Raw genomic sequence first — 15,210 nt, forward strand, 5'->3', positions numbered from 1 at the left:
ATGGGGACTTCTGATAACGTTTGCCTTCCTATACTTGTCATTGCAGATGTATGGGTGTCTGACGCTCTCGCAAGTAGGCGCAGGTCAGTCGCAAATGGTCCAGCGCAGATATAGGCCGTTGTACTCTATATGCGATCAAAACGGTGTTTTGCATATTACTGTTCTGGATGGTTTCTTGCTGCTTAATTGTCGGTTCTTATCCGGTACTTATTACGACATATCCACAGGGGGCGATCCGCTTGCTTAATAAACATCGCGAACCAACGGGTTTTCATATCTCCATTACTAACCGTTATTCACTTGCGAGACTTCTTCGGGCAACGCGTACGTTCTATAAGCTTATGCGCCGACACCCTTTCGTGGCCGCAAGCAATGTATGGTGCAACCCGAATCGGCTCTGCGGCAATACAAATCGAAATGACAACGCGACGCCAGTGCGAAGGCGGTCAGAAAGATTAAAACATGAGCGTCGCAAGGCGCATACGTTTAATGCCGCCGTCCGATTGCCTTCCCGATGAACACGTATGCCGACGGTTAATCTTGCCAACAGCGCGCGATGCATCGACAGGATCCGGCTTCGGCGTCCCCCTCCCCCAAACCCTTTTTTGCTTCGCGACTGCAAATGACTCCCATCTGGTTGGCAAAAGCCGTATACCAACACCGCAGCGGCGTGCCAAGGAATTCGCGCAGAGGCGCACGAGAACGGATGCGCCGGCCGCCGATCACTTTATCTCGGCTTATTTCCATTCGCATAATATAGCCATCGCGGAACAGAGCGAGCACCGACCACCTCGCATATTCGGGGGTGACGGTAATACGACGACCGTATCACTACATGGCAAGCGCATTATAATCCTCCGCTATATATATATATGCATACACACATCGCGGGTCCTGTCCCGCATTGCTTCGGACAAGCAGTGACCGCGGCCAACGAACTCATTACGGGTGTTCTCCGCATGTTTTACGCGCGTCGGCGCGATGAAGACGTCACGTGCACGGTTGTCCGACCGTCGTCCCGGTCTTCGCATTATTGCCTCCCGCGCCGCACGTGTGCGCGTGAAAGAACGAGCCCCTTTTAGCCTCCGTCTGGAATTAGTTCTGCGCAGCAGCAAGAAAGCCGGAAGCGTGCGAGGGCTATGTACGCATATGAGATAGCGCGCACGTGCGACTGCGCAGAACAGTGTGATCCGAAATCGTGTCTCCGCGAAGCAGCTTTCTCTGTCACAACGATGCACCGCACGTGTTACGTGTTACAGCAACCAGCTTCTGTGGAACGTATACGTGAGCTGTTCGATACCGCAAAAAAACTTGCGTGCTCGTGATTCTGCGCGAAACGTGCGGTACAGTTAAATGCGCGTGCGTTGCAGCTGGAAACACGTCTTCGGGCAAGTTTACGTAATATTAGTGTACACTTTAGGACGCTATAAACTGGCCTGGTGACTTCACAGTTCGTAAGCAGCGGAGGTTACTCAGGGTCTGTATAGACAGACGAACTCCGGCACGTACAGCTCTTCGGGCAAATGCAACGGCGCACTGTTCCGTGGGCGAGCACGGAGCATCTCGCGAGTGCAGCCCCGCCGGTCAGCACCGAGGCGCGCACGAGAGCCTCGCTATCTACAGAGCGCTTTTGGAGCAGTTCCGAGCGCTCCGCGTCCGCCCACTCGGAAGCGTCACACAACACTGACGCGCGCGCAGGACGTGCGGACATGAAGGGCCGACGTGTTGGCGTTGGAACAATAGCGTTGATCGGGCGTCCGCAGCTGTTGCTTTCCCTGCAGCGATGCATTCAACTGGCGGCGCGCTGCGTGCACAGACAGCCCGCGCGTAAGCGTGCAGCAGTGAGCAGCCATAGCAGCGCGGCCCAACCGAGATGAGCTCCGCTGCCGGACACCTGGGTGATAAATAACCTTAGGCCTAATTTACGACCGAGGCTGTCGTATACGCTTCCCGCGCGATGCCACGCGCGCGGTAAAAGGAGCGGGAGACGCTGTGTTTCAGCGCGCGAACAAACGCCGCTGTCTGGCGGAACACGGAAGCACCCCCCCCCCCCCACACACACACATATACGTCACGCGAAGCTTGTGTCGCGCGATGGGGTATACAGAGAGACACGGCGTGGACCGCGACGCGTTCTCATTCGAGCACCGCAGGTCTTTTTGTCTTTCGCGGGGATTCGCAGAAACGAGCTGTTACCAACTAGCTGTAGCAGCTGTTGGTCGCGCAGTTTAAATCACATATAGCACTTTCCAGATGGCGAGCAGAAGCATCCACAAGTATACCCGCAAGTATATATAGCAAGCCGTTATGTCAACCGGCAATCCTTGCTCCAGATGGCAATTAAATGCGTAAACACCTCTCTTTCTATACGACTGGAAATGTTGCGAGGCAACACGACAATATGTTTACGTTTCCTATAATTCAGTTTCATACGTTTGCGCGAAAGAGCTGACAAAAACAGTGCCTGCCGGATGCTTTTCCCGTTAACCTCCTTTACAGAAGGGGACACCGTAACCACCGACCATCGGCCCAGAAGGCAGCGAAGGCAAAACTTCTGTGCTTTTTGAAAAGGACTGCTTTGCGGGAGTGCATTTGACTGTATGGTACTGTCCGCGCACGTGCACACATTCGCCGCCATCCCCACCTCTCTCTTTTGTATATTCCCCTTTTCCCTTCCCCCAGCGTAGGGTAGCCAACCAGAGCACTTTTCGGTTAACATTTCTTTTATCTCTTCCCAAAGTACTTATTCCATGACCTAGTTTGTGTTTACCATGGTCATATTTACCGCTCGAGAGGCGAATAACAAGAGACGAATACGGCACCACACCTGTCGTCATTCACGTTCCTTAGAGAGTAGTCTCTCTAAGCGATAAAAGAATGTCCTTTAACCTCTCTGCTTTAGTTTTTTGACACTCTAGCTGTCAAAACTCGAGAGGTGACTCTCGTCTCACCTCTCGACTCTCGAGAGGTGAGCGAGAGGTGACTCTCGCTCCGGCTGAGAGTCAACCTTATGTGATAATGAGTTGTTTTTCATCTGTGGGTAGCTAAGAAGAAGCGATCAGAGCTTAATTAACGAAATGGAAGAAAAAAAGAAACAAGAACAAACAAATAAACAAACAAACAAACAAGAACGAAAGGTCACGACTTGGCATCAACTTTCCCGCCAGTGGCGACAATCGTTCTCAAGCAGCGGTGAGAGCGCGAAAAAGTGTGAGGGGCACCGCGACCCGCGATTGATGACTCTCGACTGAAGAATAACAACAACCAGAAAAGCAAAACAAACGATGCAGTGTCCTTCGCCGCCGTCTTCTGTCATCCTCCACATTCCGGTTCTGTTTCCCACTCCCTCGTCGCACACGCTTGTCTCTTTGTTAATTAACGCAAGATCGACAGTCAAAGACATTTGCACCTATGCTCGTATCCCGTCGTCGGCCGCGTCTTGCACGAGGCTGCGTACTCAATCACGCAAGTTGGCGACCTTTAGGGTGTTTGCTTTTAATCGTGCGTGTATGCGGCCTGACACGCATTCGTCGCTTGCATAAGGCGATCAATCGAAATGTCCCTCGGAGGCCACCCTACATGTATGACGCGCAGAGTAAACAATAATCGCGTCGTGGGGGGGAGGCTGCCGAAAGGGAACGAAAAGAAAAGAACGAGAAAGCATGGAGCGCTGTGGAAAAGGGGGACGTTTTCACGGGCGGCAGCAAGAGGAGAAGCGACGATGCACAGCTTTCTTTCTTTCTTTCTTTCTTTCTTTCTTTCTTTCTTTAATCCAGCCTTGTTGGCCACTTCGAGCCGCGTCTCCAGCCGCTCCTTCTTCCTCTCGGACACGCTTGGGAGGCGTCAATATATCGGGTTCGTTGATCCGCTAGTCCCGTCGCGCTTCACATGATGCGCAGGTCGCAAACGGTGGGGGCGTAGCAAAGCGCGCCGCGACGACGGAGCGCCAGGGAAGTGCGCCTCTCTCTCCTCTGTCTCGGCATCGGTGGCTCCGCATATGCTTCGAGAGCTTTCAACGCCTCGCAACACTGGCGAAACGTAGCCTGCATGCATGGCCACGGCCGTGCTGCCTGTGATGGGAAAATACTCGCACAACGGCTGAGCGGCCGTTGCGTTTTGCTAATAAGCGCAATGTCGTGGGTCCGACTCCCACTACGAGGGCACCGATTGGTCTCTGGCTGAATGCAGAATCTCTTGTACAGCTGCATTTTAATGCGCGTTAAGTAACAGCACTGTGGTCGAAGCCGATTCATAGCCCCCTTTTCTATCCCTCCTTCCCCTGTCCTTGCCCCTAGAGTTTGTCTGCTATTTGCATTGTGTATAGCTAAGCAATACCAGATGAACGGATGAATTAATTAATCCTATTCAAGAGAACTCGCGCGCTGTGTGCTTCGCAGATGCTGCGGCGTTTTGAGATAGACATCCATTGGCTTGTCGATTATATATCTCAGTTCGTAAACCGCATGGAAGGTTGAAGTTTTGGAGCACATGTTGCTGTTCAGCGCACCATCGTGCCCTGTGTCGTCGAGAGAGCAATTATAGCGGCGTTAGTCGAGAGTGACTAAGTGAATTCGCACTTCCTCATTCACGTAATCTTGGTAACAGCTGGCACTTCCTTTCTGCAGCGAAGCTGTATATGGCTAGGGTTCCATGCGTTTTTGTTCTCCATGAACAAAAACTATCGTCATCAAAGGTTCATACCCGCGTAAGCATTCATGCTCCCGTAAGCAAGCGAAAGATGCAGTGGCTCATAGCACCGCAAGGCAAGAGGCTACACTCAGCAAAGTGAAGCGAACAGGGCTTAAATTCTCTCTAGTCACGCATACAACATAAAGAACAGCATGTCCGAAAGTGTCATCATCAATGCCTCATACCCCCGTGAGCAATGGCTCATAGCCCCGAAAGCAAGCAAAATATGCAATGACTCAAAGTCCCGTAAGGCTCATGTCTACCCACTTTGCGTGAATTAGCTGCGATGACACTACCCCTGTTGTCGATGTCGATGATTTCAATATGAATGTGTCGGTAGCGAAGAGGGAGCGAATTACGCGTTTAGTGTTGCAGACATATCACCTGTGCATGGTGCCACAACGATCCGGCCCAACCGACACCCAGCGGCGTACGTGCATCGATTTGACATTATCAAAGAATACGTTTTCAGTTGGGAGTGAAAGAATGACCGTCCGATCAAGACAATAAATGTGTGCGCGTACCTTTCGTCACGATGACCACCCATCGAAACAATAAATGAGTTCGTACCTTTGTTCAAAATAATGTGTCACCTCCGTGTCGTGTGCTAAACAGCTGCGCTGGTCAACCACCTTCACAAAGTGGAACGGCTCGTGATTTTTTATGCACGTTCTGACTCGCGCTGATTTCAGCGCGTCCGAGCCGAGCGCGTTGCAATCGAAACTCGGTTTTGACGGCAGGACACACAGGAGCGGCTGCTCGCTCGACTGCAGATAAGCGTGGACTTCATATGCTTCGAGAGCACTTCCGCAGATGCCGCTGTCACCTCGTGTCAGTGAGCTCCGCGGTCCGGTCGGAGCAGCCACTCGAGATTACGGGGCGTAGGAGACACACACGTGCGTGCTCGTGCCTTGTCGGTATAGCGAGCTGCGCTGAAGCATGCGGCGATCCTCGGAGCAAACGGCAGAGGAACTGGGAGCTGACAGCGGTGGGCAGCACAGCGCGCATATGCATACACACTCAACTGTGTCGGGCAGCTCTCGAGCGAGCAGTAGTTGAAGCTACGGATCCTCCGAACCGACCGATAACGCTGGGGTCAACGCAGGTCGCCCATATATAGAAGGGCCTCACCGGTTCGCGACAGTTCGCGACGTGCTTTGTACAAGCGCGCGCCTATAGCTGCGACACCGTCGGCGTCAACCACGATGTAGTCTGGCATTCGCAGTAGAATGTAGTCCGTACATGTTAGGAAGGTGCAATTATGAAAAACGAACTGTTGTGCCAACTTCCTTTACCTTTGTTTTTTGAAAGCATGAGACGAGAGAGAGAGAGAGAGACCAAGAGAACGGCCTATTGCGAAGAATGCGCAAGCGTATCAGTATGAGGAAGTTTGGGTTGGCTTCCCTGCGTGGTGTATTTGAGGGCATAAATGACCATACGAGACGAAGAAAATGTGAAGGACAGAAGTCACGTGGCGGCGTGGACACGTGCACTGGAAAAAGCGCGCAACGCCTCGAGACCTTTCGTTCGGACAAATCAACACTCGACATTTATAAAGACTTTCTTTGATGAACTGCGCGCGAGCTGGCTATTTTAAGGTGTATTTTGGTGTGCACTGTTATAAATGTTTACACCATTTGGGTCGTATCTTTGCCCCACAACGATAATCGTCATCTGTCTTGCCCGCATTTCCTTTCTTTACCGCCGTGAACCCGGTACTTCCAAGTCACGAACGGGTTGCGCGTTATCATCGTGACACAGCATTCTCGACAGGAAATTAAGCGAGCGCTCAGTTTTCAAGAAAGGAAATACTATTAAGGCAGATGACGATTATCGTTGTGGGACAAGATAGGCCCAAGAGGTGTAAATTTTTTTAAAGAGTGTGTGCCGTAACATGACGGACGTGTATATATATATATATATATATATATATATATATATATATATATATATATATATATATATATATATATATATATATATATATATATATATATACAGTGCCTATAAGTTCACGTAGCTCACTCATGTGCGTAGTGCACGTAGACTGCGTATACAATGTGCTTACATCGCACAAAGTCTACTCACTTTACCGCCATTAATAGTCGCGTTGCTTTGACAGCGCAATGATGTTGAAATAGCCGGCTCATTTCGAAGGAACACAGCTCTCTGTTTTTTATAAGTAAATCTACCCGTCACACAGCGCTGTTATCTGCCGATTTACCAGCACCAGGTGTCTCTCGGCTGTCTCTCGCAGCGTTCGCGTGGGTAGGTGCTTACAAGGTCACATTACATTAGGCCATGGCTTGAGACATATAATAATTGAGCACATGCAAATTTGCCATCCAGGGACGAACCTCGTCGACTCTCGTTTTTGTCGCTACCGAGGTTCAGTCGCCGAACCACCGGCCAAGCGCGCCACCTGGAGAAACCAAGACACCCCGTGGCGTTTCAAAAGACGGCCGCCAGCGTATCTCGCACACGAGGCGGGGCACGCGTCCAAGGCTCGATCGAGAGAGAAGCGCGTGGGACGAACGTCGAGCCCTCAGAGAGCGGTCGACTCGAGGCGTAACTCGGTCGGACAGATCGGGTCCGCGATAGGCAGATTCGCGGGTTCGATTGCGCACCAAGAAAGCGGGGCCCCGCGGCCGCTGTGACGCCGGGCCGCGCCGCCGCTGCGGTATAACTGCACTATAAAGGCCAAGATATAGTCCGGCGTTCTCGGCGCGCCAGGCCGCGGCAGGCGAAGTCGGATACGCTGCGCTAGCGACGCCAGGGGTGCAAGAAATTTGCGTCCTCTAGAGTTCGGCGTGCGCGCGCAGCTCGAGGCTGGCGCCATCTGTGCGTCCAGGAGCGCAACTTCACCGCGGCGAACAGCTGTTTACATGGCGCATGCGCATCGTTCGGGTAGCGCGCGCGCTTCTCGTTCCGCGCGCTGTTTGTGCGCTAAAATGAAAACTTTTGCGGGATGGCGTTAACTTGTCCTGACAGCCAGAAAAAAAAACATAAGGTTTTACGTGCGAAAACCACTTTCTTTCTGACCTGGGCTTCTTTAACGTGTACCTAAATCTAAGCACACGGGTGTTTTTCGCATTTCGCCCAAATCGAAATGCGGCCGCCGTGCCTGACAGCCAGAACATCGCACTCATATTGCTAGTACTTCGGCTACGTTAAAAACGGAAGCGGACCATGTATGTACATGCGAAAGCTATTCGACAAGCGCCCTCAACTCGGCGACTAGCACCAGCTAGTACAGGAGCTGCGAAATGCAGCTTACCTGTGGCGAGACCACACTGCTTTCGTATAGCTTCCCACGCGTTGTTCTTCCGCTCTGTGTCGCGGTAGTCCATGCGTTTCACATCGTGTACACATGGATGGTTGCTAATCGCTTCAAACAGGCGTCCTCACTAGCGCTGTCATCACACACGGATGTTGAAAAAACCACAGCCGCACTGTCAGTACGCGCACCGCAGGCCGCCATTCTGCCTTCTGCTCGCTGCCGCTACAGCGCGCAGTGCATTCTGGTCTAGCGTCAGCCGCGTGAAATAGAACACGTTCTATCTCCGCGCCGGCGGCGTTGAGTTCGCCAAGCGCGCCTGGGCACGCCGGCTACGCCGTGACGCCGAACTATAGAGTGCGCGTTTTTCACCGACGTCGCTTAACCGCGACGCGCGTGGCCGCGCGCGCGCGTTAAGCTGGAACCGCATGGCGCGTTTTTCGCGAGCGAAAAACGCGACGGGCGGCAAACGCCCGCGTTGGCGCCGACGCGCGAGCACCCGTACGACAAAAAGGAGCGGCGCGAAAGCGCCGCGTTTTCCGGGTTGCCAGACAACATAACTCTAAACGACAGGTATTGTCTCTGTTACCGCATATATTATATGCCCTTAAACTTACAGAACACTGCAATAAAAATAATCTGAGTGTAATTAGACGGCGACATTTCTTTCCGAAGTGTATTTATCAAGCTTAATTTCAAGCAGCAATATTGTGTGCGAAACTGCGACTATGTACCTTCCGCATGCTGAGAAGCCGCTGCTTGTTTACAACTTCACATATAAAAAGGAGGGTCGGCCGCTTACTACCGAGCAGAAGAGGCGATTGCTACCATTAATGGGGATACTGGTACTGAAGCAAGAAAAAATGCGGGTCAGGAGGTACATGTGGGTGCGGCCTGCCTGGTTGAGAAGAGAGCGAGCACCATACACTGGTAATATTATTAGAAAATTGTCTTGCCAGTATTAGCGATGAGACGCGACGCTTCTCAACTTTAGTTATTAGGGCCTCGTTGAAGGTTGCTTTGTTCATTTTAGGTGAACACGATGCGCGAACCAACACGATGCGTGAACGAAATCACGGTAGCACATGTTTTCCTCGACGCGCGCGCCAGGTCTGCCGAGAAAAAAAAATTCCGCCAAGGAGGTTCCGTCGAGATGCGCAGAGAGTAGGGCCATCTGGTGGCAAAAAAAGAACCAAAATGCCACGTGACCAAATGCCACGTGACTTACCTGAACTCTGATTGGTGGACGCGCGCTCGCGGCGCGTTTTTTTCTACTCCGAGCAGCAACACGCGGCGACGCGATTTCGTGATGGATCCTGCTGGGCACGCGTCAAAATGACGCGCGCGTCCCACCATCCGCGCGTCAATCGCGCCTGAAATCGCGCCATGCGGTTCCGCCTTTACGCCGGACTATATCTTGCCCTTAAGGTCCCCGCTACACGCGTTCACCGCGCCGCGCCGGTACGGCGCCAACGCCACCGCAGTTAATTCCCTCACACCCCCTTCCTCCTTTCCTCCACACGCACAGCTCACGGACTCTTAGCAGTGTATCGCACTAATTCGTTCTCGCTGTGCGAGCGCCGTTGCGTAATGAAGACATTTGTTCGCCCTTTGGCCGCCCTTTCTCTCACGCCTGTGGTCGGCGCTTAATGAGCTAGGATAGATGGCGGCGAGGGGAGGGGCACTCCTTTAGCCACTTGGCAACAGGGCGGCTAGCCAAAGAAAGGAAAGAGTGCGAAACTGCCGGCCATATGCGCATGCAGTGCACGGACATGCATCCATAGACAAGAACGGCACCGAGAGCGGCGCTGCTGCTCCGGCGTTGAGAGCGCCGCATGCGGAGAAAATTCTATTAGCCGGTGGTTCCCCTCTCCCATCTCTCGTTCGCGCCGCCTTGATTGCCTCCTGCACTGCGCGTGTTTGGGCACGTTTCGTGCCGCGCGCGGTGTGTGCGCGTGGACATTTCTTTCGAAGGGCGGTGTACAGTCTCTCTCACATTTAGGGGAAAACTCGAAGCGCATTGCATCGCGATGCGGCGAGCGCTTGAGTCAAGCGGCGGCAGCAGCTCGCGCAGATGCTCGAGGGGCGGGATCTTGAACGGCGTGTTGTCCATGTTGAACCATGTTGTCAAAAGAAGTTTGTGGAACTCCATTATCGCCAATGAAGGATCAGAGTGTGGCGACGCACAACGTTTAGTAAAGAATATCAGCTCAGTTCCCGCAGTACCGATGAAATCGGTGCATTGCCCCTGACAGTACCACGCTTCCCGAAAATGCGGCCAGCGCGCGCCGCCGTAGCAGACGACGCAGATCACGACACTGCCCCTCAAGCGTGTGCGCTTGCTCGAGCTGCTGCCGCCGCACGACTCTATTGCTTGCCGCACCGCGATGCAATACGTTCCGAGTTTTCCCTTAGTGTGAAACAAACTGCACACGCTATATTTGCCTTTAAGAAGATCGGTACGCTTGACGATGATTTTTATGGCTGCAATGCGGCGAAACGGCAGCGTCTGCTTAACCATGTAAGAGACGCTGAGCAGGTAATTGGAAACGACATCGTATGTGCCGCCGGAAAAATCGTCAGCACATACGATGCGGCACATACATACGGCACCTACGAGCTAAAGTCATTTTTGCAGTTTCTCACATTATGTTTGCTACAAATCCGTGTTGTCTCTGATGGCGACAACGGACTTCTATCGACACTGTGCGGAAATAAACAAGATATATCGCTGCATAGCACAAGTACGACATGCGCACACAACTTTAACTAGTACGTCCCCTACAATATGGAATAGAGGCAGCAATGTAGACAGCTTGGTCATTTTTTAACAGTACTCAAGAGACGGAAGTTGAAAGTATTATTAATCATTCCTGCTTCAGCAATGCCGGCGCGACCAAGACGCGGGTGTGTATCGTCCAGTAACCCGATCGATCGGTGCGATGGTGAAGCGGGAATGAACTCCGGTCATGTTCAATGCATCATGCACATATTCAATTTCTCGGCACGCGTGAACTTCGGCCACTGCTAGCGCATACAACAGACGTGGTTTCCATTCTTAGACAGCGCACACACAAACGAAACACGAGAAAGAAGACAGGACAAGCACTCGTTGAACTTAAAGTTTTTGTATGAATAAAAGGATTATGGACCGAGTAATTATTAATTTCACGTGGGTTAGATATAGAAACCGTCATACACTCAGGAGTGATCAATAAACGATCTCGCTTCGTTCGCCAGATGTTTACTTCGCTCGGCGCACCGCAGTAATCCATGTCTGTCGTCTGCTTCTTTCGTACCATTTTCTTGTGAATCGGTATAATTTCACTGGTGGCATCAACCTTTTCATGTTTACATTGCTGTCGTGACAGTTAACAACACAATAATAATTTCCGGTCATCCGAAGAGGCGCCGTCGCAAGCAAGAGACGTTTCGCGCGCAGCGCGAACTGAACGCGGGCGCGACCGCGAAGGGAAGCGGCGACGGAAACCTACACCTTCTCGCGTGCAGCGCGCGCGAGAAAGCCTTCTCGCGTGCAGCGCGCGCTCAGCCTGGCCTCCTCTGGCTCAGCGCGAGCGAAGGGAACCGGCGGAAGCAAACCCCCGGGGGATTGGAAACCGTGCCGCCAGGGGAGAAACGAGCGCTGGCATCTCGGGCGAAACTTGGCGTGCGCTCGTCTATAAAAACGACGAGCGCCACACAGTGAAGCCATGCGAGATGGATTGCTTAGTAAGTGCAGCCGTGCGGATGTGTCGAGGCTTGCTTGGATACAGGTTACACAGATGGTATAGTAATGCCCAGGTGGGCACGTGGGCACGCAACTCTCGGTTATGTAGATCAAGGGCACGGGACGTCGACGATGTCAGTTTGTGAGATAAAATCAATCTGCGCATACGGAAAGCGTGTAAACGTATTAACAGAACTATACAGTGTTTATGACGACTAGTTGAGCTTAATGAATGAATGAATGAATGAATGAATGAATGAATGAATGAATGAATGAATGAATTGAGGGGTTGAGGTGAGCGAGAGTGGCGTTAGCCTTAACCGTGCCGACAGTGCCGCAGGGAATCCCGCAGGAGCTGTGCAGAACATGCCATGCAATTGCCAGCACTGTAGTGCTGGCAATTCGGCACTGCAGCACTGCAAGTTGCAGTGCCCCTTCAAGCACAGCTTTTAGATGCAGCCGAAGCGCAGTGCCTTATAACGGCGCAGCCTTAAAGCCACCGATAAAACGTTTGCTCCAAGTCAGAGGTACTTATTCTCGACACGGTGGAATTCCGCCGTATTGTCAAATTTACTGTATATACGTTGTCAGCTCTGGTTGGCTGAGAGGGACCTTGTTGGATCAAAACTTGAGCTCGGAGCAATTTGACAGTCGTCTCCACATTAGCATCCTGCACGCACGCAACACGTTTTACAGGGAGCGAGGCAAGACCAAAAGCCGCAACGAGACCTTTGTTTCGTTTCTATACAGCTGTCGTGCCTTTGGTCGTTTCTCAGCGTGAGGCAACGGCGCGTGCAGAACTGGAGACCGAGACAACGAACGGTAGCCTCGCGCGCAACAGTGCGGCGATGAGAGGGCATCCAGTTTCTCACGGAAGAAACGCGGGCTTTGTTTTTCAGACGTCACGCGTTACGTCATCGTGTGCAACAAAGACCAAATAGGTTTCCGCGACAGGTAGGAGTTGCTTATGCACGGTCCTTGCGATTTTGACAAGGAGCCTCTGTGCCAGCTTACGGGGCTACGTGCAAACTGAAATGTCGAAGATTCAAGCTCCATTTCACATCTTCCTACATTCGTAGGGTACACGTACGTCAGTATACATATATAGCTGAAGGCTGCTGTGCCACTGTACGTACAGCTTCCTCCTATTGGCTGGTACTAACCGTATCCCTTATTGTTCAAAAGAGAGGAATCACTCGCCTCCTCCCCCCCCCCTCCTCCATTAAAGTCTATATGCGCCAACGGTGTATAGGTGGGAAGGCAATGTTGGGCGAGGGAATAAAGCCCCCGAGTTTGAACAGACCAGAAACTACCCTCACTCCCGCTTTCCCATGTTTGGTTGATGAATCCTCGCTGAACTGAACCATAAAGTAACAATCCTAACACGGGAGGCATTAGAGTAAAAAATAGAGAAACATTTTATTATTGCTCAAAATGGGGGTGGGGAAGTTTGGGAGGAGCCTCTAGACCGGGGTTATCGACGCGACAACCTATATGCAAAGTAGCTAATGGTACGGTAGCGCCGACACGTCCTTCTGTCCGTAGCAAATGCAGATCTTATCACTCCACCGAACATCTATGATCTCCGGGTAGTTCTTCCATTTTACATATGCGGTGCCATAGACGAGCGCTCGCGAGACTTAGTGCAAAACGCCAACCCGAAGGGCTAACTCACCGTGCAGTTACTCCGTGCCGAGTTGTTTCGATCCGTCTTGTCGGAGCTGTCTCGACCAGCACTGCTTTGGCGACCCTAATAAGGTCGCCTGTAGACGACGAATACCGAACTTGCAGCTCCCTGCAAAGCACACAAAAAAAGAAAAAGACGTGCAGGGGTAAATTTTTACAATACAACATGAAAATACGATATACAAGCACGCACATACGCACATATCGATAGGCACGCAACCTAGGTTATATAGCTGTGGTTTCAAGACCGAGACTTGGAAACAGGAACACCCACGTTGTTTTGAGTCGCGTGCCATTGTCACACAAGTCCCCCAGTGACACGTGCATCCGATTGCGTATGCACGGTATGTATCACATGTCGCAGGTCGCCACTGCACGCGAGACGATAACAGCCACGTTGCACGGCGGCAAATTAAGCAACTGTGAAAAAGAAAACAATATCTTTCTCCGTACGATCAGCTATAGCATATACGGATATAGCCCCCCATCCCCTCCAGTAATGGAGGGGATTAGGACACCCCACAGGAAGTAAGTCTGCCGGCTTGCGTGCTTAGTTATACTGGCGCATTGCTCGGACGCTTCGCGGAGGACGGCGCAGCGGTGGTATATAGGAATGGTGGTTTCCGTATTCGCGGTATATGGGCAGCTAGCAGTCTAAGTCTGCGCTCGGCTCCTATGCTGCACAAGCGCCGCACGTGGTGTGTGGCGGCGTTTATGCAAATCAGCGTAGCGTGCCCAGACGCACTGTGCCGGTATGCACCGCGTCGCGAATAAGAGAAAGACGCAAACGGTGGCTGCATGCTGACCGAAGGACGAGCCAAGAGAAGCCAGACATGCATACCGCGGCCGGAAGGTTCTATAACGAGCCTCGAAGCGGTGTCGTTTTTGTCTTTGCGGCCGAGCCGTCGGCGCAAGGGGTAGAGCCTTCGAGGCATCCACGGACGAGGAGCCCGTCCGCCGCATACCAATGACGGCCCGGTGTGAAAGGCCGCTTTGGCCCACGATGGATGGACGGCTTGGGGCACCACGCGAGCGCTCGCCGTCGTGACTATCCTAAGTGCATAAGTGCGTCTGATCGGCGCAGCCGTCGTCGCTGCGTGGCCTCGCGCCTTTTGGCTCCCTTCGCCGTCAGAGGCGGCGACATGGCGAGCCTAACCGTATAGTAGTACGTGAAGGGCGCGAGCTCCGCGCGGTCACGGTCAGCAGAGCAGCGCTCGCTCGGCGTAAACGCGGCGTGCTTCGTTCTCTCGGCCAAGGGCGGCCTGCGACGGCGCGTCGTGGCCCTCGTCGGTCGTGACGTCGTCGTGCACTCTGCCGAACGAAATTTTGGGAGAGTGAGCGACTCCTTCGCCGGTATGCGAGTCTGACTTTTCAAAGATTATCAAAGTTTTATAAGCGACGGCGATCGTATAGTAGAGCTTCAAAAGTTAAAAAAATAAAAGGTTTTGCGTAGGCACGAAAAATTACAGGCTCTCTTAAGATCTCTCTTAAGAGGTGAACGACGAAAGCCTACTCTTCCTCCCCCTATCATTCGCCTCTTTCTCTTTGCCTCTTCTCTTTCTCGTCTTTCTTTTAGTCATAACAGCTTCTAATCATTTTTAGTCACTTGTAATCAACTGTGGTCATTACAAGCCGTCGTTAGATATGTTCGTCATATCATACTCATTCGTAGTCATTAAAAGTCATTTCAGCCATTATTAGTCATTACTAATCATTACTAAGCATATTTAGTAAATTCTAATGAATTGTAGTCGTTACAAGTTGTCGTTAGACATATTAGTCATTTCTTAGTCATTACTAGTCATTACAAGTCATTTCAGTCATTATTAGT

At 52.0% G+C, this 15,210-nt stretch overlaps 1 protein-coding gene and 1 long non-coding RNA gene across 4 annotated transcripts in view; one reads left to right on the forward strand and one right to left on the reverse strand.

Annotated features, from left to right (window-relative positions):
* LOC135917774 (semaphorin-5A-like) overlaps nucleotides 1–15,210 on the reverse strand; it is a 171,314-nt gene that overhangs the window by 92,450 nt on the left and 63,654 nt on the right. For both annotated transcript variants that reach the window (XM_065451369.1, XM_065451370.1), the window contains exon 2: nucleotides 13,369–13,488. The gene's annotated coding sequence lies outside the window, so the exon portion shown is untranslated. The remainder of the gene's footprint in view (nucleotides 1–13,368; nucleotides 13,489–15,210) is intronic.
* Nucleotides 1–15,210, forward strand: part of LOC135917778 (uncharacterized) — a 230,071-nt gene that overhangs the window by 24,126 nt on the left and 190,735 nt on the right. The gene's annotated exons all lie outside the window — the stretch shown is intronic.

This window comes from Dermacentor albipictus, chromosome 4 (genome assembly GCF_038994185.2).
Source record: "Dermacentor albipictus isolate Rhodes 1998 colony chromosome 4, USDA_Dalb.pri_finalv2, whole genome shotgun sequence".
NCBI classification, from domain to species: Eukaryota; Metazoa; Arthropoda; class Arachnida; order Ixodida; family Ixodidae; genus Dermacentor; species Dermacentor albipictus.